General features: G+C 36.0%; 2 long non-coding RNA genes across 2 annotated transcripts in view; one reads left to right on the top strand and one right to left on the bottom strand.

Annotated features, from left to right (window-relative positions):
• The window catches only part of LOC125610372, a 93,761-nt gene extending 79,428 nt beyond the window's left edge, over positions 1-14,333 (bottom strand). Inside the window, exon 1 of the long non-coding RNA XR_007341219.1 lies at positions 13,984-14,333. This is a non-coding gene — a long non-coding RNA (uncharacterized LOC125610372). The remainder of the gene's footprint in view (positions 1-13,983) is intronic.
• A 623-nt stretch (positions 14,334-14,956) lies between these two features.
• Positions 14,957-17,405, top strand: LOC125611744. Its single transcript, XR_007342476.1, has 3 exons — positions 14,957-15,204; positions 15,642-15,712; positions 16,534-17,405. It is a non-coding gene; the product is annotated as an uncharacterized LOC125611744 (long non-coding RNA).
• Positions 17,406-23,028: the final 5,623 nt, after the last annotated feature.

The following is a 23,028-nucleotide window of genomic DNA, read 5'->3' on the forward strand; positions in this document are numbered from 1 at the left end:
ATTTGCATGACGAACAAATTAGAAAAATAAAGTTTAATCAAGGAACCCTAAATTTTCAGAGTATATTAAAGTCCCCTAGGGCTGTAACTAAATTGCAGTTTTCTTAGCTCCACCCTACCCCAGAGACCCAGTTCAATGGATCTGTGGCAACAAACCAGAATCTGTACTTTTGACAACTTAATCCTTCAATGGTATAAATATCCCTCCACAAATTTCTTGCACTGCAACCCACAAATGTTGATAAATTGTATTTTCATTTTCATTTAGTTCAAAATTATTTGTAATTTCTCTTGAGACTTATTCCTTGGCCCATGTGTTTTTAGAAGTATGTTGTGTAATCTCCATGTATTTGAAGATTTTCCAGTTAATTTTCTGTTATTGATTCCTAGTTTAATTCTGTCGTGGTCAAGAGTGGACATTGTATAATTTCTACTCTTTTAAACTTGTTAAGATGTGTTTTATGGCCCAGAATGTGGTTTGTCTTTGTGAAAGTTCCATGTGAGCTAAAGAAAACAAGGATTCTGCTGTTTTTTGGATGAAGTAGCTCAGAGATGCCCATTATATCCAGTTGATTGATGGTATTCTCAAGTTCAAATACATCCCTGATTTTCTGTCTTCTGGATTGGTCCATTTCTAAAAGAAGTGTGTTGAAGTCTCAAACTATAATAATGAATTCATCTATTTCTCGCTACAAATCTATCAGCTTTTATCTCACATATTTTAATGCTCTATTGTTAGTAATATACATATTAAGAATTGTTAAGTCTTCTTGAAAAATTAAGTTTTTTATCATTATGTAATGTCCCCTTTATCCATGATTTTCCTTGCCCTGAAGGCAACTTGATTGCAATGTAGGTCCTTGAGGAGCCATACTTAGAGAAACACTGGCTGGATTCACTTCTATGGCTTTCTAGTTACCATTAAATTAAAACAACTTTAATTTGTTATCTTACAGTCCAATGTGTGTCTCTTGAACCAAAATTAAGTGATTCCCAAGCTACATTATTTACTGAAGTCTCTACCAGATAATTCATTTCCTTACCTTTTTCTAGCTTCTACCCACACCTAGGAAAAGACCTACCTGATTAGATAGAGCCCACCTATATAATCCAGGATAATCTCCCAATCTCAAATTCTTTTTATACACTGACAAAGTCCTTTTTGCCAAGTCAGGCAATATTATCACAGGTTTTGGAGATTAGGATGTGAATATCTTTGTGAGAAGCCAATATTTTACGTACTACACTGCCCTAATCACATTTACTCTGTGATTTTAAAAACGTTTTCAAAACTATATTAGTAACACTTGACCAATATTCAGAGGCAACATCAGAAAAAAAATAGTTTTCTCAATGAGGAGTAGAATTTTAACATGGCCATAGCATATTATGCAATTTTTATAATGATAATATTTTTCTGCCTTCAAGCTTATCTAGGGCTAGTTGGCATTAATGGAGTTGAAGATAACTTCCATTAACAACAGAGCAGAATTTAATAGGGCAGGTGAGTGCAGCCAGGAATAGGGTCTACAGACCCCAACAAAGTGTGGATTATTCAGGCCTGAAGTTGCCACCTCTTGGTTGTTTAAAAGATTGAACAGAAAGACAAATTCCTATAAATCAAGACAAATTTGTATGCTCAAGGCACTCACAGTAGGTGGGAGAGACTGATAGCTGCAATAAGTCAGCTAGCCAGTATGTGCCCTTAGAGTTAATTACCCCCTCCACACCCAGAGACATTCAGAAGACATTCACCAAGGCTTGGACATTTTCCTTGTCAACAGCTGGTACATTTGAAACCTAGGAATCCCTTAAAGAAGTCTTTCCCCCTTAAAAATATTGTATGAAATTCTGGTATTTGTTTAGATCACTGACCCATTTGATTTATTCTTGGGTATGTTGTGACCTGTAGATCTAATTAGATTTCTTTTTTTTTTCAAAGATCGTCCATTTCTCATAAGACCATTTATCTATAAGTTCATCTTTTTTCCCAGTAATTTGAGATATTATCTTTGTCTCATTATCAATTTTCACATGCACTTTTGTCATCTTCTGGACTGTCTGTTCTATTCACTGATCTATCTATTCATGTGCCATCAACCACACTGTTTAACAATAGAAGTTCTATAGTGTGTCTTGACAACTTATGGGAGTAGTTTCCCCCCTCATAGCTTCTCTTTTCATCGTTCTTGTGCATTCATTATTAAATATGGACTTTGGTATAAACTGAATATTTTCAATTTTAAAAGATTGCATTTTTATTAAATTTGTGTTAAATTTATTAACTGGGGAAAATGACATTATCATGATGTTGAACAATCTTACGCAAGAATAAGAAATGCCTTTTCATTTGTTCAAGTTTACCTTTGTGTTTTTGAGAAGTTGTTATGGTTTGGATATGTTATGGTTTGAATATTCCCCAAAACCTCTGTGTAAGACTAGGAAAGAATGTTCACAAGTGAAATTATTAGATTATTAAGTTATGAATGGATTAAGTGGTTAATGATAGGTTGCAGGTAGGGAGTGGGTTGGAGGAAGTAGGTCACTGGGCCTGTGCCTTTGGGGTTTATGTTTTGTCATTGATACTTCACTTTCTCTGCTTCCTGATCCCACTATGAGCTGAGCAGCTTTCCTTCTGACCCTTCCCCCACCTTGGGCCCATAGCAATGAAGTCAGCCATCTATGGACTTCTGAAACCATGATCCCCAAATAAACTTTTCCTCCTCTAAGTTGTTCTTGTTTGGTGTTTTGGTCACAGCCATGCAAAAGATTAAAACAGAAACATTTAATAATTGTCTTTTAGAGGTTTCATTCATCTCATGTTAAGCTATTATTTCTATCATTATGTCTTCTGTTTACTATTGGATATAGAAAGGTGATTTACTTCTGGATGTTAGTTTTATATACTACTAACTTTCTAAATTATTATTTGTGTTCAAAACCCTTGAATCTCTAGGATTTTCCAGATATTTCATCATATATTCTACAAATCAAAACTCATTATTTCTTCTTTACCTGTTTTCATGACTTTAGTTTCTCATATTTAATCAAATTGGTTAAAGTCTCATGTATAGTAAATAGTAAAAATAATAAGCATTCTTGTCTTGTTGCTAATCACATGGATATTACTCTAGAATTATGTAAGGAGCTGAATTTAGAACTAAGGTACACATACAAAAAGGTATGCTAAAAAAGTATACCTAGAATTCCTCTTGGACATTAAATTCAAAATAAATCCTGAATTTTGTCAAAGGCTCTTTTGGCATTTATGGGAATATGTCCTATGATTTTTTTCTTCTTAAAGAAGGTAAGATGTGACGAACACTGAGATTTAATCCAGATAAGCCTTTCAATGGTATGAATGTGAGCAGTTCTACTTCTGTGATTGAAGCACATACACTAGATAGTTTTTAATGTCTCTCCCCATTCTGAAAGGAATGTTTGTGGGGATCTCATTTGACACCTATATGACAGTGAAGAGTGGGTTATATATGCAGAGTAAGTACAGAACACCCAAACAGGAGAGAGTTTTTTAAAAAAATATTCTCAAAGAGGTACCACTTACCTGTGTTATTTTCAATGTGATCACATATTTTTTAAAACTAGTTCAATAAGGTCAAGAGTACAGGACACGGGGCTGGTTGTGACTCAGTGGTAGAGCACTTGATTAGCATGTGTGAGGCCCTGGGTTCAAATCTCAGCACCACATAAAATAAATGAATAAAATAAAGCTATTGTTAAAAAAAAAAAAGAGCACAGGACTTAATAAAAGTGACCAAAAAAGGACTTAAGTGAAGCTGAACTCACTCTATAGAATGTGAAGTATGAGAGAAGGGTTTCAATATGGCAGAATAAAGGAGGTTGCTTTCCTGGTTGCTCGGTGGCATGAAACAAAGAAAGTAATTAGGCAGTTTCTCATCAAGGTGGGTGGAAAGAAGGTATGTGTGTGTGGGGGGGTGTCTTTCATGGGAATTAATTCTGGACATTCAAAGCAGATCAGGGAATCAGGAGGTGGAATACAATAAAATAAGGAAGAAATCCACACTGCACTGCAGCTGCTGCCACTGCCAACAACACCAGCAGCACCCCCACAAAGTAGAAGGATAAGGGGATTAAAGAAACCTGTATTTTTAGGAGGCATGAAGAACACCTGAGTATGGAGAGATCAGAGATCAAAGACCTTGTAGGACTAATCTGAAAGGCATTGCACTGTGCAAGAAACCTCATCTCCCCAGCAGCCTCCAGAGAAAAGAGGGAGGAACTATTTTGCAGTTGAGGTGTTGGGGCAGCAGCTAGGGGAGCCAATTTCCACAAGTCCGAGTTTGGCCCAAAATACAGGCCTGGCAAAGCCACACCATAAGACATAGAGTGTGCCTAATGAACAGGGGAAAAATCAAACATGGAAGATGGGAAATTCCACCAGGCTCCCTGCTTCCCCTCCAAACCAACTGCTTGCAGGACTAATTGGGAGAGATGCTTTCATCCAGGAATTCAAAAGGGAAGGGACAGAAGTGATTGAGTTTGGAGACTGAAATGCAGTTTCCATGGATAATAGAGGAGCCTAAGGATTGACTCCTCTGCCACACAAGTGGAACCCAGAGAAGATCCCTGGGTGCTATCTCCCAGCACAGACCAGCACCTGCTGGGACCTGAAGGTGTGCTGATTTCAAATCTTTAGACTGATCACTAATCACCAAAAAAAAAAAAAAAACAAGCCCTGGAGCCAACCTAAGCCTAAACCCTGCCTCCAGGAACTCCACCTATAGGATCTCTTCTCACACTCCAAGAACACCAACTAACACTGCTGAGAAGGGAAGCCAAGAATCTTTTGAATGCCAATGCAAACACTTCTTTAGTTTTTCATCAAGATTTTTTTTAATGTTTCTTCATCTGTTTTCTTTTTCTGTTCTCTGTTAAATTGTAACCAGAATGGTTCCTGGACACTTATACATATTCATATTTGTTATTTTTTTTCTCATTTCTATCATTTTTTGAAGGCACTTATTTTTCATGGGTCAGTATTTGATGATTAGGATGTTTAATTAGTATGTTTCAGTTTTGTTTTATTTTATTTTTAATTTTAAAAATTTTATTTTACATATTTTTTCTCTCACTTATCTGTTTCTCTTCTCTTTCTCTATTTTATTCTGCTAACAGTCAATCTCTATTGTTCTTTCATTCTTCCATTAATTTTTTACTTCCATTTTCTCTCCCCCTCTTTCATAATCATCACATCCTACATTAACTCTGTTCTATCCCTGTTCATCATTCAAAATTGTGTGTGGCATGCTGAAGAGAAGTGTATCAACAACAAAACCCAAACTCAGGCCTCGAGTTCCAGCGGCAGAGTCCACCCACTCACCCCACACCCACTGCAGAGCCACCCTGCACCCACGTGGAGATCTACCCCACACTGGGATTCCTTGTTCATCAAAGCATGGATCCACAGCCCAACATCAAGAAACATACAGGCTTGAGGCTGCCACCACCACAAAACTGGGATATCGCCGCTTCTAACAAGAGACTACAATAAGGACTTAGGAAGATGTCACCAAGGTCCCTGTGGACTGGCTATACCAGAGGTTTCTCTACAAGGGATGCTAATAGTTATTCTGTTGCTGAGGTAACAGGGAGTCTTGCATTGGGGTTGCCTATCTCTTGTTCCTCCTACTAACAGCAAACTTTCTATGATTATCCTCTCCCATATAACCTAATACATCTATATTCTCATATCCTAACTCATAAACATCTCAGCCAAACCCCCAACCCTCACTTCCACCATCAGAAACTATAAACCATTACAAAAACCTATTGACTGTATGGTAGAAGATAACTAAACTTATCATTTCTATTTATACTGACAAAACTATAAATGTAAAAATAGAAGCTAACTGATATATGGCTGCATGTTGGGAACATTGAGTGCTATAATATTGATCTTGCCCTTAAAAGTGAGGTATTGGTAACCTGTAGGCATGCTATAAGACAATAGGGCAGAAGCTGTAATACCTCAGATCTACACTGCAAGAGAGGAAGACACATAGACATCATGAAAAAACAAGGGAGGAAAGTGCCCCAAATAAAGCAAGACACTACAACAATAGAAACCATAGATAGTGAAGTAGGTGAAATGTCAGAGAAGGAGTTCAGAATACACATAACTAAAATTATTTGGGAATTAAAAAATGACCCAAGTAAGCAGATATAGGCAAAAATCAATCATACCAACAAAGAGATAAGCGAGCAAATACAGGTTGCAAGAGATTACTTCAAGAAAGAGATAGTGATACTGAAAAAAAAAACCAGAAATCCTCAAAATAAAAGAAACAATATTCACCAACAGACTAGACCTCAGACAGGAAGACAAAATATACAATCTTGAAAACAAATTTGACCTGAAAGTGAAGATGGTAAGAAACCATGAACAGAACATCCAAGAATTTTGGGATACCATCAAAAGGCCAAACTTAAGATTTATTGGGATAGAGGAAACTTCAGAGATTGAAACCAAAGGAATGTACAATTTCTTCAATGAAATGATATCAGAAAATTTCCCAAGCATAAAGAATGAATTGTAAAAATCAAACACAAGAGGCCTATAAGACACCAAATGTACAAAATTACAACAGATCTACACCAAGACATATTATAATGAAAATGCCTAGCATACAGAATAAGGATAGAATTTTAAAGGCCACAAGAGAGAAAAATCAGATTACCTCTAAGGTAAGACCAATTCAGATCTCCACAGATTTTTCAACCCAGACTCTCAATGCCAGGAGATCTTGGAACAACATATACAAAGCTCTAAAAATAATGAATGCCAACCAAAAATCTTCTATCCAGCAAAATCAAGCTTCAAATTTGGTAATAAAATTAAAACCTTCTATGATAAACAAAAGCTAAAAGAATTTACAACAAGAAAGTCTGTGCTACAAACATTCTTGGCAAAATATTCCACAAGGAGGAAATGAAAAACAACAATGAAAATCTGCAAAGGTAAGAACTACAGTAAAGTAAAAGTCAACCAAAGGATAAACCAAACAACCGAAATACCAAAAATAAACAAAAATGACCAGTAATACAATTCATGTCTCAATGATAACCCTAAATGTTAATGGCCTAAACTCACCAAGCAAGAGATATAGGCTGATGGATTGGATTAAATATATATATATATATATATATATATATATACTGCCTTCGAGATACTCATCTGATAGGAAAAGATGCCCACAGATTGGGTGTGAAAGGTTGGGATAAAATATACCATTCACATGGTCTATGTAAACAAGCAGGGGTTTCCATTCTCATATCAAATAAAGTAGACTTCACACCAAAGTTAATGAAAAGGGATAAAGACAGACATTTCATTCTTCTTAACTAAACTATACATCAACAAGACATAACAATTATAAATATATATGTCACAAATAGTGGAGCGCCTACATTCATCAATCAAACTCTTCTCAAGTTCACGAATCAAATAGACCACAACACAATAATTCTGGGTGACTTTAACACACCTTTTCACCACTGGATAGATCTTCCAAACAAAAGCTAAACAAAGAAACTATAGAACTCAATAATACAATCAATAAGTTACGCTTAACTGACATATATAGAGTACATTAGCCATCAACAAGCAAATACACTTTCTTCTCAGCAGCACATGGATCCTTCTCTAAAATAGACCATATACTATGCCACAAAGCAAATCTTAGTAAATACAAAAAAGTAGAGCTACTACCCTGCACTCTATCAGACCACAATGGAATGAAATTATAAATCAATGGTAAAATAAAAAATAAAAGCTACTCCAACATCTGGAGACTACATAATATTCTATTTAATGAAAAATGGGTTGGAAAAGATATCAAGGAGGAGATTAAAAAATTCTCAGAGGTAAATGAACACTGATAGAACATATCAAAATCTCTGGGACATTATGAAGGTAGTTCTAAGAGGAAAGTTTATTGCATGGAGTTTGTTCCTTAAAAGAAGAAAAAGTCAATAAGTAAATGACTTAACATTACATCTCAAAACCCTAGACAAACAAGAACAAATCAACACCAAAAGCAGTAGAAGACAGGAAATAATTTAAATCAGAGCTGAAATCAATGAAATTGAAACAAAAAAAAAAAACTGGAAAAATTGACAAAACAAAAAAGGTGGGTCTTCGGAAAAATAAATAAAATTGATAAACTATTAGCCATGCTAATGAAGTAAAGGAGAAAGAAAACTCAAATTACTAACATCTGTGATGAAAAAGGAAACATTATGACAAACGCTACAGAAATATAGAAGATAATTAGAAGTTATTTTGAAAAACTGTACTCCAATAAAATAGAAAATATCGAGGCACTGACAAATTTCTAAGAGGCATATGATATGCCCAAACTAAATCAGGATGGCATACACAATTTAAACAGATCAATTTCAAGCAAGGAAATAGAGGACACCATCAGAAGGCTACCAATCAAGAAAATCCCAGGACTGGATGGATACACAGCTGAGTTCTAAGAGACCTTTAAAGAAGAACTAACACCAATACTTCTCAAACTATTTCATGAAATAGAAAAAGAGGGAACACTTCCAAATACATTCTATGAGGCCAATGTCACCCTGATTCCAAAACCAGACAAAGACACATCAAAGAAAGAAAACTTCAGACCAATATCGCTAATGAATATTGATGCAAAAACTCTCAATAAAATTCTGGCAAGTTGAATACAAAAACATATTAAAAAGATAGTGCAGCATGATCAAGTACAGTTAATCCCAAAGATGCAAGGTTGTTTCAACATAAGGAAATCAATAAATGTAATTCATCACATCAACAGACTCAAAGATAAAAATCATATGATCATCTCAATAGATGCAGAGAAAACATTTGATAAAATACAGCATCGCTCCATGTTCAAAATGCTAGAAAAACTAGGGATAACAGGAACATATCTCAACATTGAAAAGGCTATCTATGATAAGCTCCAGGCCAACATCATTCTAAATGCAGAAAAATTGAAAGCATTCCCTCTAAAAACTGGAACAAGACAGGGATGTCCTCTTTCACCCCTTCTATTTAACATAGTTCTTGAAACTCTAGCTCAATATACAGATGAAAGAAATTAAAGAGATATGGATAGGAAAAGAAGAAGTCAAATTAGTACTATTTGCAGATGATATGATTCTATACCTAGAAGACCCAAAACATTCCACCAGAAATCTCCTAGAACTAATAAATATATTAGCAAACTGGCAGGATATAAAATCAACACTCATAAATCAAAGGCATTTCTGTACATCAGTGACAAATCCTCTTAAAGAGAAACTAGGAAAATCACCTCATTTACAATAGCATCAAAAAAAAATAAAATACTTGGGTATAAACTTAACAAAAGAGGTGAAAGACCTCTATAATCAAAACTATAGCATGCTAAAGAAAGATATTAAAGAAGACCATAAAAGATGGAAAGATCTACCTTATTTTTGGATAGGCAGAATTAATATTGTCAAAATTACCATACTACTAAAAGCACACACAAATTCAATGTAATGCCAATCAAAATCCCAATGACATTCCTCACAGAATTAGAAAAATCAATCATGAAATTCATCAAGAAAAATAAGAGACCCAGAATAGCCAAGGCAATCCTTAGCAAGAAGAGTGAAGCTGGTAGTATTACTATTCCAGACCTCAAACTATACTACAGAGCAATAGTAACAAAACAGCCTGGTATTGGCACCAAAATAGACATATAGACCAATGGTACAGAATAGAGAACACAGAGACTAACCCACATAACTACAGTTATCTTATATTAAACAAAAGCGTCAAAAATGTACATTGGAGGAAAAAATGGTGCTGGGAAAACTGGAAATCCACATGTAACAAAATGAATTTAAACCTCTATCTCTCACCATGCACAAAACTCAACTCAAAGTGGATCAAGGACCAAGGAATTAAACCAGAGACCTTGTGCCTAATGGAAGAAAAAGTTAGGTCCAAATCTCCATCATGTTGGATTAGGCCCCAACTTTCTTAATAAGACTCTTATAGCACAATAATTAAAGCCAAGAATCAATAAATGGGATAGATTCAAACTGAAAAGCTTCTTTTCGGCAAAAGAAACAATCAGTGAGGTGAATAGAGTGCCTACAGAATGGGAGCAAATCTTTACCACAAGCACATCAGATAGAGCACTAATCTCTAGAATATATAAAGCACTCAAAAACCTTAACACACACACACAAAAAAAAACCAATCAATAAATGGGCCAAGGAACTGAACAGACACCTCTCAGAAGATGATATATAATCAATCAACAAACATATGAAAAAATGTTCAACATCTCTAGCAATTAGAGAAATGCAAATCAAAACTATTGTAAGATTTCATCTCACTCCAGTCAGAATGGCAGCTATTAAGAATATAAACAGCAATAAGTGTTGGCGAGGATGTGGGGGAAAAGGCACACACAGACATTGCTGATGGGACTGCAAATTGGTGCAGCCAATATGGAAAGCAGTATGGAGATTCCTTGGAAAACTGGGGGAACCACCATTTGACCCAGCTATCCCTCTCCTCGGTCTATACCCAAAGGACTTAAAAACAGCATACTACAGGGACAGAGCCATATCAATGTTTATAGAAGCACAATTTACAATAGCTTATTTATGGAACTGACCTAGATGCCCTTCAGTAGATGTATGCATAGGGAAACTTTGGTATATATACACAATAGAACATTACTCAGCATTAAAAGAGAATAAAATCATGGCATTTGGAGGGAAATGGATAAGTTAGAGAATATAATGCTAAGTGAAGCAATTCCCCCCCAAAAAAAACAAAAGCCCAGTGGTGTTTCGGGGGTTTTTTTGTTTGTTTTATTTTTTATTTTTTATTTTTTTTTTTGTTTATTTGTTTTTATGAGGACACACAGGGCATAATGGCAATTGGAGGCGGGGAGCATGGGAGCAAAGGAGGAACTTTAGATAGGGCAAAGGGGAGGGAGGGGAAAGGAGGGGGTAAGGGGGTAGGAATGATGGTGGAATGAGTTAGATATCATTACCCTAAATACATGTATAAGACATGAATAGTGTAAAAATATTCTGTGTACAATAGGTGTCTTGAAAATTGTGCAATTCCACTAAAAGAAGAAATCACACTGTCTCTATTCACAGGCTAATTATTATATTTATCAGCTTTTCATTGTTGTGATAAAATACCTCAACAAAACAATTTAAAGAAGGAAAGATTGGTTTTGGTTTATGGTGTCAGAGGTCCCAGTCTACGGCCAACTGGTTCCATTACTATGGACCTGCAGTGAGGCAAAATATCAGGGCAGGAGGTCAAGGTGGAGCAGGGTGGCTCACCTCATGATGGCTAGAGAGCAGGGAAAGAAAGAGGCCAAGAACAAGATATAGACCCTAAAGACACACTCCTGAGGACCGCCTTCCCTTCAAGTAGGTCCTACCTATGAAAATTACTCTAGTGAGGACCAACCTTTCAATATATGAGCCCTTGGGTGACACTTCAGATACAAATTATCACAATCGTCTATTAAAAAAAAATTCTAAAGAATGTTTAAAAGCAATGAAATAAGTTTTTTGGGGAAATAGTTAAGGCCAGTATCAAAAGAAAATTAATTGTATTTCTACATGCTAGCAAGAATAACTGAACATAAAACTTTAAAAAGTAACATTTGAAGCACCACCAAAAAGCATGAACTATTTAGATATTAATCTTACAAAAATGTATACAGAATCTATATGTTGAAAACTATAAAACTGATAAATTAAAACTATAAATAAATGGAGAGATCCAGTGGCCTTGTGGTTTGAATGATTCCATAATGTGAAGATGTTAACCCTCCCTAAACTGGTCTATAAAATCAGTGCAATTCCACTAAAATTCCAGGAGGACATTTTTTGCACAAAATGGCATGCTGATTTTTAAAAATATAGGGGAAAGAGCTATTATCAGTTACCAGTGGTGATACAAGGATGGTTTTGTGTTCAACTAAAACACAACTAAATGTTTATTAAATAGAAGAAAAACTCTTAATATGGTTATTTAATAGAAACAGAACCACACATTGTACCTAAATTATATTATATATACCTGTACTACCATTTAATTTTTGGAATAATGATTATACTATTTAACTTAAAGAAATAAAAAGTATATTGGAAAGACCTATATACACATTCTACATATGACTTGACTTACTTCATATCATACACAAAATTAACTTGAAACTGATCATATGCTGACTGCAGTGGTGCAGGCCTATAACCCCAGCAGCTAGGGAGGCTGAGGCAAGGAGGATTGTGAGTTCAAAGCCAACCTCAGCAACTTAGCGAGGGCCTAAGCAAATAAGCAAGACCCTGTCCCCAAATAAAATATATAAAAAGATGGGGATGTGGCTACTGTTGAGAGCCTCTAGATTCAATCCCCAGTACAAGAAAGAAAAAGAAAACTGATCATATACTTAAACATAAAAACCTAAAATTATAAAACAATAGGAGAAAAGATTTACATTGGACAAAGATTTCTTAGATACAACATCAAAGTCATGATCTATAAGAAAAATTGTTAAATTGGACTTCATCCAAATTAAAATTATCTGTCCTGAAAAAGACATTGTTAAGAGAATGAAAATTATAGGGACAGAGGCAATCAGTTCTTGTCAAGGACTGAGACTAGGGGAAAAATTGGCAGGAAGGGGACTGAGAAAAATTTAGAGATGTTGGAAATGGAAATCTTGATTATGGTGTAGATACAAAACTGTAGGCATTTGTCTAAATTCACTAAACTAAACAGCTAGAGGTAAATTTTACTATATGTAAATTATACCTCAATATATATGACATATATAATGTTCATATATATAATTTTATATTCACAATACATTATACCTCCATAAATGTGATACATATATATCATGACATATTTACACAGATTTTTCACATATTTTATTATTTGTATTTTCTTGACATAAATCTAGACTTAAAGTACTTCTTTTCTCTCCAAGAAAACAACAAAACCAGCATGACTTTGCACATTTTGACAAGCCGACCAATGGAACAATAGAAAGTCAAGAAAAAGACAAGCATGTATATGGAAACATGATTTCTATTTGTTAAAGGTGATACTGAAGAGTAGTCAGCACATAAAGCCCCTTTTGTTAATAGTATCATTTGTAATTTAATAACAATATAAAATAATCTCACACCATACATGACAATCAATTCAGATGTATTATGAATCTAAAGATGACAAGGGGCTGGGATTGTGGCTCAGCGGTAGAGCGCTTGCCTAGCACGGGCAGGACCTGGGTTCGATTCTGAACACCACATAAAAATAAAGGCATTGTGTTGTGTCCATCTACACCTAATAAATAAATAAATAAATAAATATGGCAAAAATAATGACAAAGATTCTGGAATACAGTAGAGGACATTGTTTTATTTCCTAACCAGGTCATAGAACATTCCAATTACAAAGGATAAAATTGATAAATTGAACAGCATTAATAGTAGTAAATTTTTGTTTTGCAAAAGACTCCATTAAGAGAGTGAACAAATAAGCCACAGACTGGGAGAGGCTCTTTACCATACACACAATCAACAAAGAGCTTTGATCCATAATACTGAAAAAGGTCTTTAAAAGTAATCAGACAGACAATCTAATAGAAAAATGAGCAAGATATTTCAAAGGCATTTTACAAAAGGATATCCAAATGGCAAATAAGTATAAAAAAGAAGCTAACGATCACCAATCACTCAAGAAACTCAAATTATGAGCACAATGAAATAGCATTTCACGGGCTAGGGTTGTGACTCAGTGGCAGAGCACTTGCCTAGCATGTGTGAGGCACTGAGTTCGATCCTCACCACCACATACAAATAAAAAATAAAGGTACACCAACAATTAAAAAAATTTTAAAAAAAGAAAAAAGAAATACCATTTCACACTTACCAGACTAGCTAAAATAAAGTCAATGAAAAGTCTTTATGTTAACGAAGACATGAAGCACCAGGAGAGCTTAGATGCAAGGAGATGTGGTTGCAGAACCCCTAGAAGTTGACTTAAACAGGCAGCAGCAGTGAGGATGGAAGAAGAGGAATGATGTGAGAGAGGATGGAAAGACTGCAAAAAAAAATGTTAACTGATTAGAGGCATGGGGACAGGATAAATAAACAAGACAATAATGTTCAAGCGAATAAGGCAAGCTCAACAACCACAAAACTTCAAGAAACTTCTCTTTTCTCATGGAGAAAACTACCATCAGCTCCAATCAACCCTTGTTGGGTCTTTATCATACCCAGAAATAGTTGTATAGCACACGATGGACACAGTAACAGGATGGTGCATACTACAAGCCCTGCATCCCCATATTTATGTGGAAAGAATAAAATAATGCCAAACTTTATCAAGTTCTTAATCTCTATTTCCTCTTACAGCATTTTTCATTCATACACCAATACTGATATCATTGTCTCATAAATCTTTCAACTTAGTCACCAAAAATATTTATTTTTTAATAAAGTGCTTGAATTATGCAGACCAACAAATCAATCTTGAATGACCCAACTTGTAGTTCTTTTCTCTGTTGGGCTGAAATTATTTTCCCAAGACCTTATCAAGCCTAATCAGAGAGCATATGAGATTCCATGTATTTAAAAGCTATTTTAAGATGCATCTTGTTTATTTTATGGTAAGATTAGCCATTTATCATTTGAAATTTCCAGGCCACAAAACTTCTAAACATCAGACCCAGCTGCATTATGTCTTCAGTGAGTGGTCAGTGGTCAAAGGACATGTTTTGGAAGTCAAAAATCTAAGTATGAGTCAGGCTGAGTCTGCCCTGGGCAAAATTTGGAAAATATCACATTTTTCCTATTAAACTTTGCTTTATTCTGGGTTTTTTTTTGTTCAAGAATCCCCCACATAAAAATTTAGTCTCACTTTTCCAGCCTTGCAGTTTCCTCATCTTATCCCAAATCCTTCTTTCAGTTCTGCCTTCGTCACCTTTGCACTAACGTCTGAACTTTCTTCTTTTCAAAACTAGTCAGTACTCTTACACTTGTAGCAGGCAACTTGGGCACCGCTGCTGGGGTAAAACAGAGACGAAATCCCAGTGAACTTACAGCTTGCATTCTAGGGAAAGGAGAGAGATCATCAACAGGTCTGATGGTGGTAAGTGATGTGAATAGAAATAAATCAGAATAAGAAGATGGTGATGGTGATGGTCGGAGGGTCGTGAGTTTTTGGTTGTAAAAGGGGAGTCTGGAAAGCCCTACTAATAAAATGGTTTGGTAGCAAAGATCTGAACAAATGTGAAAGAGAAAGCAATGTGGATAGCTGAAGCAATTGTTATTTCTGACACACAAAACAGTAATTGAAATATCCTGAAGTGGAAGCAGATGCGGGTCTTTGAGGTAATATCTGTGAGGCCTTTTGTAGCTACTGCAGAGAAACATACAGGTGATCAGAGATGACATTAGTGAGGTAACAGACAGTCAAATAATATGGAGTCAGGTAGGTCTTGATAAGGGCTTTGATTTTTTATCCAACATAAAATGGCAGCAGATTTTTAAAAGAAAGATGACTGGCTTCTTTTCTTCTTTGGAAAGACCACCGTGGAGGGGATTGGCTGGACTGGAATAAGTGTACCTGCTACTTGGAAGCTGCTGCGCTTTTCCAGGTGAGAGGTGGTAGTGGCTGGGACAGAGCAGGTTGTGGGACTCAGGTGTATTCTGAATATGTTTCAAAGAGCATGCTGTCAGGATTTTCTGATGAATCAGATGTGGGCATGAAAGAAAGGGATCAAGGATGACTTCATAGTTTTGGGCCTGAGAAGAAAGCTATCAAATATGGAAGGAGTGGGAAAACTGAGGAAGTAGTAGATTTGGGCAGCAGTGTGGGCTGTAAGTCTATAGTTCACAGAAGTTAGGAAGGGAATAATAAATTTGCAAGTAGCTGGTTGAATTTAAAGCCAGGACTCAATAAACTTACCTATGGACAAAAATAAAGAAAAGAAATATTCCAAGGACTCAGGAAGTTCCTCTAGTATTTGAATATTGCAATTTGAGAAAGCTCTAGCAAAATAGCCTAAGAAGGAACAGCAGATGAGATGAAAAAACCTGAAGGGAAGATTCCATTACAGCCTAAGAAAGTGATTTAAAGAGAGTGACCAGCTCAGTCCAGTTCTCCTAATAGAAGGGTAAGAAGATAAATGAGAATTAACTACTAATCTGACTATATGGAATTCCCTGATGGCCTAGATAAGGAGAGTTTGGCAGAAATGGTAAAGACAAAACTTTAATCGAGGTGGATTCAAAAAAGAATGTAGCTCTTCATGTTAGCTTTGTGTCAGTCTTCTTACCTAAGCTGGAAATTTAGGATAAATACTTGACATCACCCTCTTATTCTCCTTCTACAATCAATGATTCAGCAATTTCTGTTGATTATATTTCTGAACATGTCTCTGTCAATTTCTTTCCACGTCCACTGCCACCACCCAAGACTCTTGTCCAAGCCAACTTACCTGCACTACTTCAATAACTTCCTAGGAGCCCCACAACAACCACTGCTGGTGCTTTCCAGTCTATTCTCCAAAAGAAACTAATGGGATCCTTTCAAAACTCAGATGGAACCATGTCACCTTCCCCTTCAAAACATTTTAATAATTTGTACCGGTTTCAGAATAAACTTGAAAATTCTTAAAACACATACCTAGAGCTATTCAATACTCAGAATTTTCTCCTAATCTTGGTGTCTGTTATGGTTTGGGTATGAGGTTTCCCCAAAAGCTCCTGTTGATGCAGGAGTACTCAGATGTGAAGTGATTCAATTATGAGAGCTATAACCTAATCAGTCCATCTTAGTTTGAATAGACTTACTGGATGGTAACTGTAGGCAGGTGGAGCATGGCTGGAGGAAGTAGTTCACTGGGACAGTACCCTAGAAGGGATCCTCTTCCTTCTGGCCCCCTCTCCCCCATACTTCCTGACCCCACCATGAGCTGAGCAGCTCCCCTCTGCCATGCCCTTTTCCTTTGATACTCTGCCTCACCTTGGGCACAGAGCAATGAAGCCAGCTGTCTACGGACTGAGACCTCTGAAACCAGGAGCCCCAAATAAACTTTCCCTTCTCTAAGTTTTCTCACTGTGCATTTTAGTCACAATGATGATGTAGAAACTGACTAAAACAGTGTATATTTCATGTGGCCTTGCCCTCAACTGATTTTTCTTTCCTGGATATATGAAGCCTGAGTCTCAAAGATGACAAGAACTGAAGTTAGTCCCTGAATCTACACAATATAAGAAAGAATCTTAGAAAAACTCCACACTGAGACCCACCCCTAATATTTGCAGGACCCAGGGTGAAAAATACAAATGGAGGCCAATACACCATACTTCAAAATGTTTAAAAGTCATAAATTAAGCTTACAATACATTAAGTAAGATATATTTTGTCTTTCATAAAAATCTGGAAGGTCAATTCAAATTCACTTTTTCAATTCCTAAAAGTTCTGAAACAAATGCCCTTCTCTTTCAGCTGTTGGCTTCTTCTGACTCTGAAAGATCCTATATGCATGCCAGTATACCCCTTCAGCTTAATACTGTTCATTCATTGATTGGCAATGTATTGAGGACCTGCAATGCTTCAATATATTAGAGAACCAGCTTATCTCAGTCTTCACATCTTATCTTCAAACATAAGCACCTCTTAATGACTATTTCCAGGGCCTTACCTTCAGTGAATCTTTTACCCTCTGGAGGAAAAGAGCCCCACAAATTACAAAAGTAGGTATGAAACCTTTGGACAGAAGACTGAATCACAGGTACAAGCTATAGGCTAGAGAGTGGGTGTAGCCGTAGTGTAGGCATTTACCCTTGGCCCTGAGAACCCCTTGTTCCATGCAGAGGGGCATAGCTAGGGAGACCAAAGCAGGACCCTCCAAAGGACAGGACCTGTGACAGAGACAGCTTTGGCTCAAGTTTAAGAGCAGTACTTGCCATACAACATACCCCCTCCAAGATCTCTGGAGCTGCCCAGTCTCTGCTTTGCACAGTGCTGATTGTTCAACTTTCCTTCCATCTAAAAGCCAACCCAATATCATACTTGCAATAACTACCCCCGTTTCTTTCCTTTCAAGTCAGCCAAAGGTTTCCATTGTTTGCAAGCAAAACAAGCCTTAAAGTGTCTTGCATGGTTTGGCATAATCTGGTTCCTAACCACTTTTAATTCTATTCCCTTCTAATGTCTCTTGCTGATCACACTGGTTTCTCTCAGTTTGTCACAAGAACAAAGTTCCTGTCCACCACAGCATCGTTGCAAATGGTGTTCTCCTTACCTAAACAGACTTCCTCTTCACCTGACCACTGCTTTCTTTAGGAATCAGATTAAGTATCATCTAAGGAGGTCTTTTTAACTCTCACCTTATTAAGCATCCCCATGTTCTTATAGAACCATGCATATATCATTAATATTGTATTATTTGTCAAATGTTAAATCTTCCTATAGAGACTACTTGCTACCAGAGAAACCTCCTTCATGTTATTCATGCCTCTGTCCCAAAAGCCTAGTGCATGTACAATACAGAGTAATTATTCAGTAAATATTTCTTGGTGAATGAATTCATGGTTATCACTTGTGTCTTGATACATTATCCTCCCATCAGCCAAAGCTCAGTTTTCTTCTTTGCATCCTATATCACCTCTAAGTCCTTCATTTACCTTCAGATTCTTAGTAAATTAATCATTTCACATATGCCCTAAGAGAAGATTGGGTCTTTTTATTTAATACCAACGTATTAAGTACCTACTATGTACAAAGAGTATATTAGCGAGATCACAGAAACAAACTAAACCCATCCCCTTACTTTCAAGGAGTTTACAGTCCTCGTAAGAATGTGAATATGCTGGTTCTCACAGAAACTAGATTTCCCCTCCTTCTCTGTCTCCATATCACCAAGTTCCCAGCACTTGCTGCTATTGGGAGATAAACACCCACCAGAAGAAGATTGCTCCAGTTCCCCTTCTCCTGGGGAGGGGTGGAAGGGGTGATTATATCAGATTTCTAGACTTTTGGATTCCAGACAAATAAATGTCTTCTATAAAAAAATATGTTTGCTAAAATCTAGACAAACTTATGCTTGCTTTTAAATACCATATAAATAAAAATTATATTCCCATTATTCTCACCATATAGTGATTTAAGTCCACACAGAAAAATGCAGTCTTCTTTTAAGGTTTGGACCTTCTAAAATATAGAAAGATACGAAGTTAGTGCTAAAACGCAAAGAGTTTAGCTATAGTCATTCCCTTCTATGCTAGTTTTTAGAAGGACAGGACCTGTGACAGAGACAGTTTTGGGTCAAGTTTAAGAGCAGTACTTGTCATACAACATCCCCCCTCTTTAAGATCTCTGGAGCTGCCAGTCTCTACCTTGCACAGTGCTTGATTGTTCAGCTTTCCTTCCATCTATAAGCCAACCCAATATCATACTTGCAATAATAACTCTATATCAAAGTTAAGAAAGCAAGTATGGAAGAAAGGAGTTTAATTTTATGAAAACATGCTTTTGAAAAAGTTATAAAGGAAAGTTATTCACTCGTGGTGGAAAATATCTGGAATGTAGGAAGCCAAAAGGTGATATCTTCAATGCTTTCTGGCATCAATCCTTTATTGCTGGTTTTCCTATTAAAACTTAATCATCTTCATTTTTATAAAAATAACATATACTTAAAGTTATTATGAAGAGGAAAAATAAACTTACTGATTTAATATACAAAATGTATATAACTTTGGGCTGGGGATGTGGCTCAAGTGGTAACACGCTCACCTGGCTTGCATGGGGCTCTGGGGCGCTGGATCCTCAGCACCACATAAAAATAAAATAAAGATGTTGTGTCCACCAAAAATTTAAATATATATATATAAATTCTTTCTCTCTAAAAAAATTAATCATCTTCATTTTTTATAAAAACAAAATATACTTAAAGTTATTATGAAGAGAAAAAATAAACTTACTGATTTAATATACAAAATGTATATAACTTTAATAAAAATGTATTTAATTAAATTAGAAAGACACTCATTTTTCTCCAATAATAAGCCCATCCTTGATTATCTTAAGGTAATAACTCCATAGCTAACTCCAAAATATCATGAGAAATTTAGAAGCTTAAGATTCTGTTCTCCAGGTAGAATGAGTCAAGTGCTTTTAAAAGGAATTTAATAATTTTTACCTAGTTACAAAATAATTACCATTAGAAATCTTTCTCAAGTTTTCTCCATTATAGTACATGTACCACAATTTTCTAAGCATGAAATGTTGACATAGGTTAAATTGTTCAAAGGAAAATTAATGCTTTGGGAATTTTATCAATTTCAAAGTATTACCTATGTGGAGAAAAAGTCAAAATAAAAACTTGACAAAATTGCAACGATTGTTTTTGAACAATATAAATACAAATAAAAACAGTACAAATAAATATTTTGAAATAAATTCAATATAAAGTTCATTGTCTTAAAAAATCATTTATTCTTTTTATCTTTCACTATAAATTATTTACATTTGATAAATGGAAGATTGACTAATGGCTGGTATAAATAAAATAAGAATAATATATTTCCAAAATTTTTAAACCATGGAAAATCACTATTGAGCATATCTCTTAGAATAATTCATATAACATGAATATTAAACTGAAACTAAAAATGGAACCAGTTGTTCTACAGGATAGTTTATAACTCAATGCTATTTTTAGGGATTTATCATGACTTTGACCAAGTATTTACAGTTGTACCTCTTACCTGATTTATGTAGATATAAAGAGATAGAGTTATCTCCTACAGTTGTTGATATGATTCATTGAGATAATACAGATGAAACTCTCAACCCAAAATCTGTACATAGAAAGCCTTTAAAGATATGAATGTCTATGTTTTGATTTACACTGTAATTAACACCTTTCTTCAACCCAACCGTCTCATTTCTCTGCTCCATTTTATAGCCAAACTCTTCCAAAGAGTTGTCCATATCTACCTACTTTATTTCTCAAAGGGTCTTTGTTCTCTTCTGCATTCACCAAGTTTTGACTACAGTGCTGGCAATGAGACTTGTGTCTACCATTGAGGTAGCACACAAGGATATTTCCAACTACTTTGTTCAATCATGCCTTGGTCAACAATAGCAAAATTTTCCTGTCCAGGATTGATCACAGGTAGCAAACTAGAAAAGGTGAGGGGAGAATGAGAACCACACAGGAAAGGAAATGTCCACTTCCCAGAATGGTTCTTTTCTATTCCTCTCCCAGGTTTTTCTCCACTCCTTTCTCTCTCTACGTAGTTCCTTGGTTCTTTTTCCCAGTCCAAGAATTATGTAGTTTCTGAGACCTAAGAGAACCTCTCTGAATCTCCTGGCCTGACATTTTATCCTCTTAGCCTCTCTATACAAATTTCCCTGTCCTTGGGAGTGCTTCAGATGCTGGTGGCTGTTGTCTACACAACAGTCGAGAAGGAGAGTTGTCAAGGTACTCAAAGGAAAGAAATATTCAAAACACAGGTCAACGCTTTGGATACTATACAGCCAAGGTTTTTGTTGCTGTGTATTTCTTTGTGTTGCTATTATCTTAACTGATGCTAACATTAACATCTCCAAAACTCACAGTTCCGACAATATGTATACAATTGAATTTTTATTTTCCAGGGAAAAATAAAAGGAGATCTTTACTTTGGGAGAAATATCTTCAATCCAACACACTCTGTTCAATGGAATAATTATTATCTTTAAAGCAATTGAATAAATTATTATACATCCCCTGCTGAGAAAAACTATGCAGCCATAAAAGAATGAGGTATGTCCCCAGGCACTATTATAAAGCAATTTTCAAGATATTGCTAACTTTTAAGAAGTAAATTGCACAGTGGTTTAATTCCATTCAGGAATATGTGTTTTTTAAATTCTATTTTAATTTTATTTACATATTTCAAAATTATACATTAGTATATATGAATGGAAAACTTCTGGAGACATACATTAGAAATTGTTGAAAGGAACTACCTCTGGTGAGTGGAACTCAAGGTTATGGATGGTATAATTATTTTGAACTTCTTTTTGTTTGATTTTTATCATATTTCATTTTTCATTATATGTAAACAAACAAAATCCAACTCTTCTCCCTATTATATTTGAAGGTCTAGTTTCCTGCAAAGTATATCTGAAGGATTTCAACAATGGTACAGACTTACAGTTATGAAAATGAAGGAAAACATAGCTCAGACATTGGAACTTGATTCAAAATCCTGTCCTTACACTGTCTCCTTCCTGATTCTCTGAGAACTACATATATACACAGAAAATATATGCACAGAAGGCAATGGCCATTAAGTAAACATTTCACTACTCTGGGTCTGGACCAGCACTCTGAGCTGTGGTGGACCAGCACTCTGAGCTGTGGTAGACCAGCACCCTGACCTGTGGTAGACTCCATATCAAAGTTAAGAAAACATATGTAACCTAAAACTAAAACAACAAAAATGGTCTTCTTGCCCATTTTTCTCCCATACCCTCAACCAAATATGAGGTGCTCCCACTCCCAAGTAAAGAAGACTAATATAGAAAATGGCAGGGCATGGTGGGGTTGGGGGTGTTAGAGGAGTAGGGGATCTTCCTCGGCTCAGAGCAGTGAGCCCATCTAACACTATGAGCCTGGAATTGATCTTGGGAAAGAGGCTAGCTACTGGACACCTATGATCTGGAGTCCCCCAGGGGAGTGAGACCATCGGACAGAGGCAAACTACACCAGTACTGTTGGCCTTGCTACTGAGGCTAGGGCAAAGGACAGGAAGGTCCTTGCTACTGAGGCTAGGGCAAAGAAAAGGAAATGGGTAGATAGTACTCCCCATCACGCAGTTGCTAACTGCCTCTGGGGGATGCTTTCCAACAAAGGAATCACCCCCAGACAGCTCTCTTCCTGCCTTTAGTTCACCAGATAGGCAAGATTAGAGG

This window comes from Marmota marmota, unplaced genomic scaffold (assembly GCF_001458135.2).
Source record: "Marmota marmota marmota unplaced genomic scaffold, marMar, whole genome shotgun sequence".
NCBI classification, from domain to species: Eukaryota; Metazoa; Chordata; class Mammalia; order Rodentia; family Sciuridae; genus Marmota; species Marmota marmota.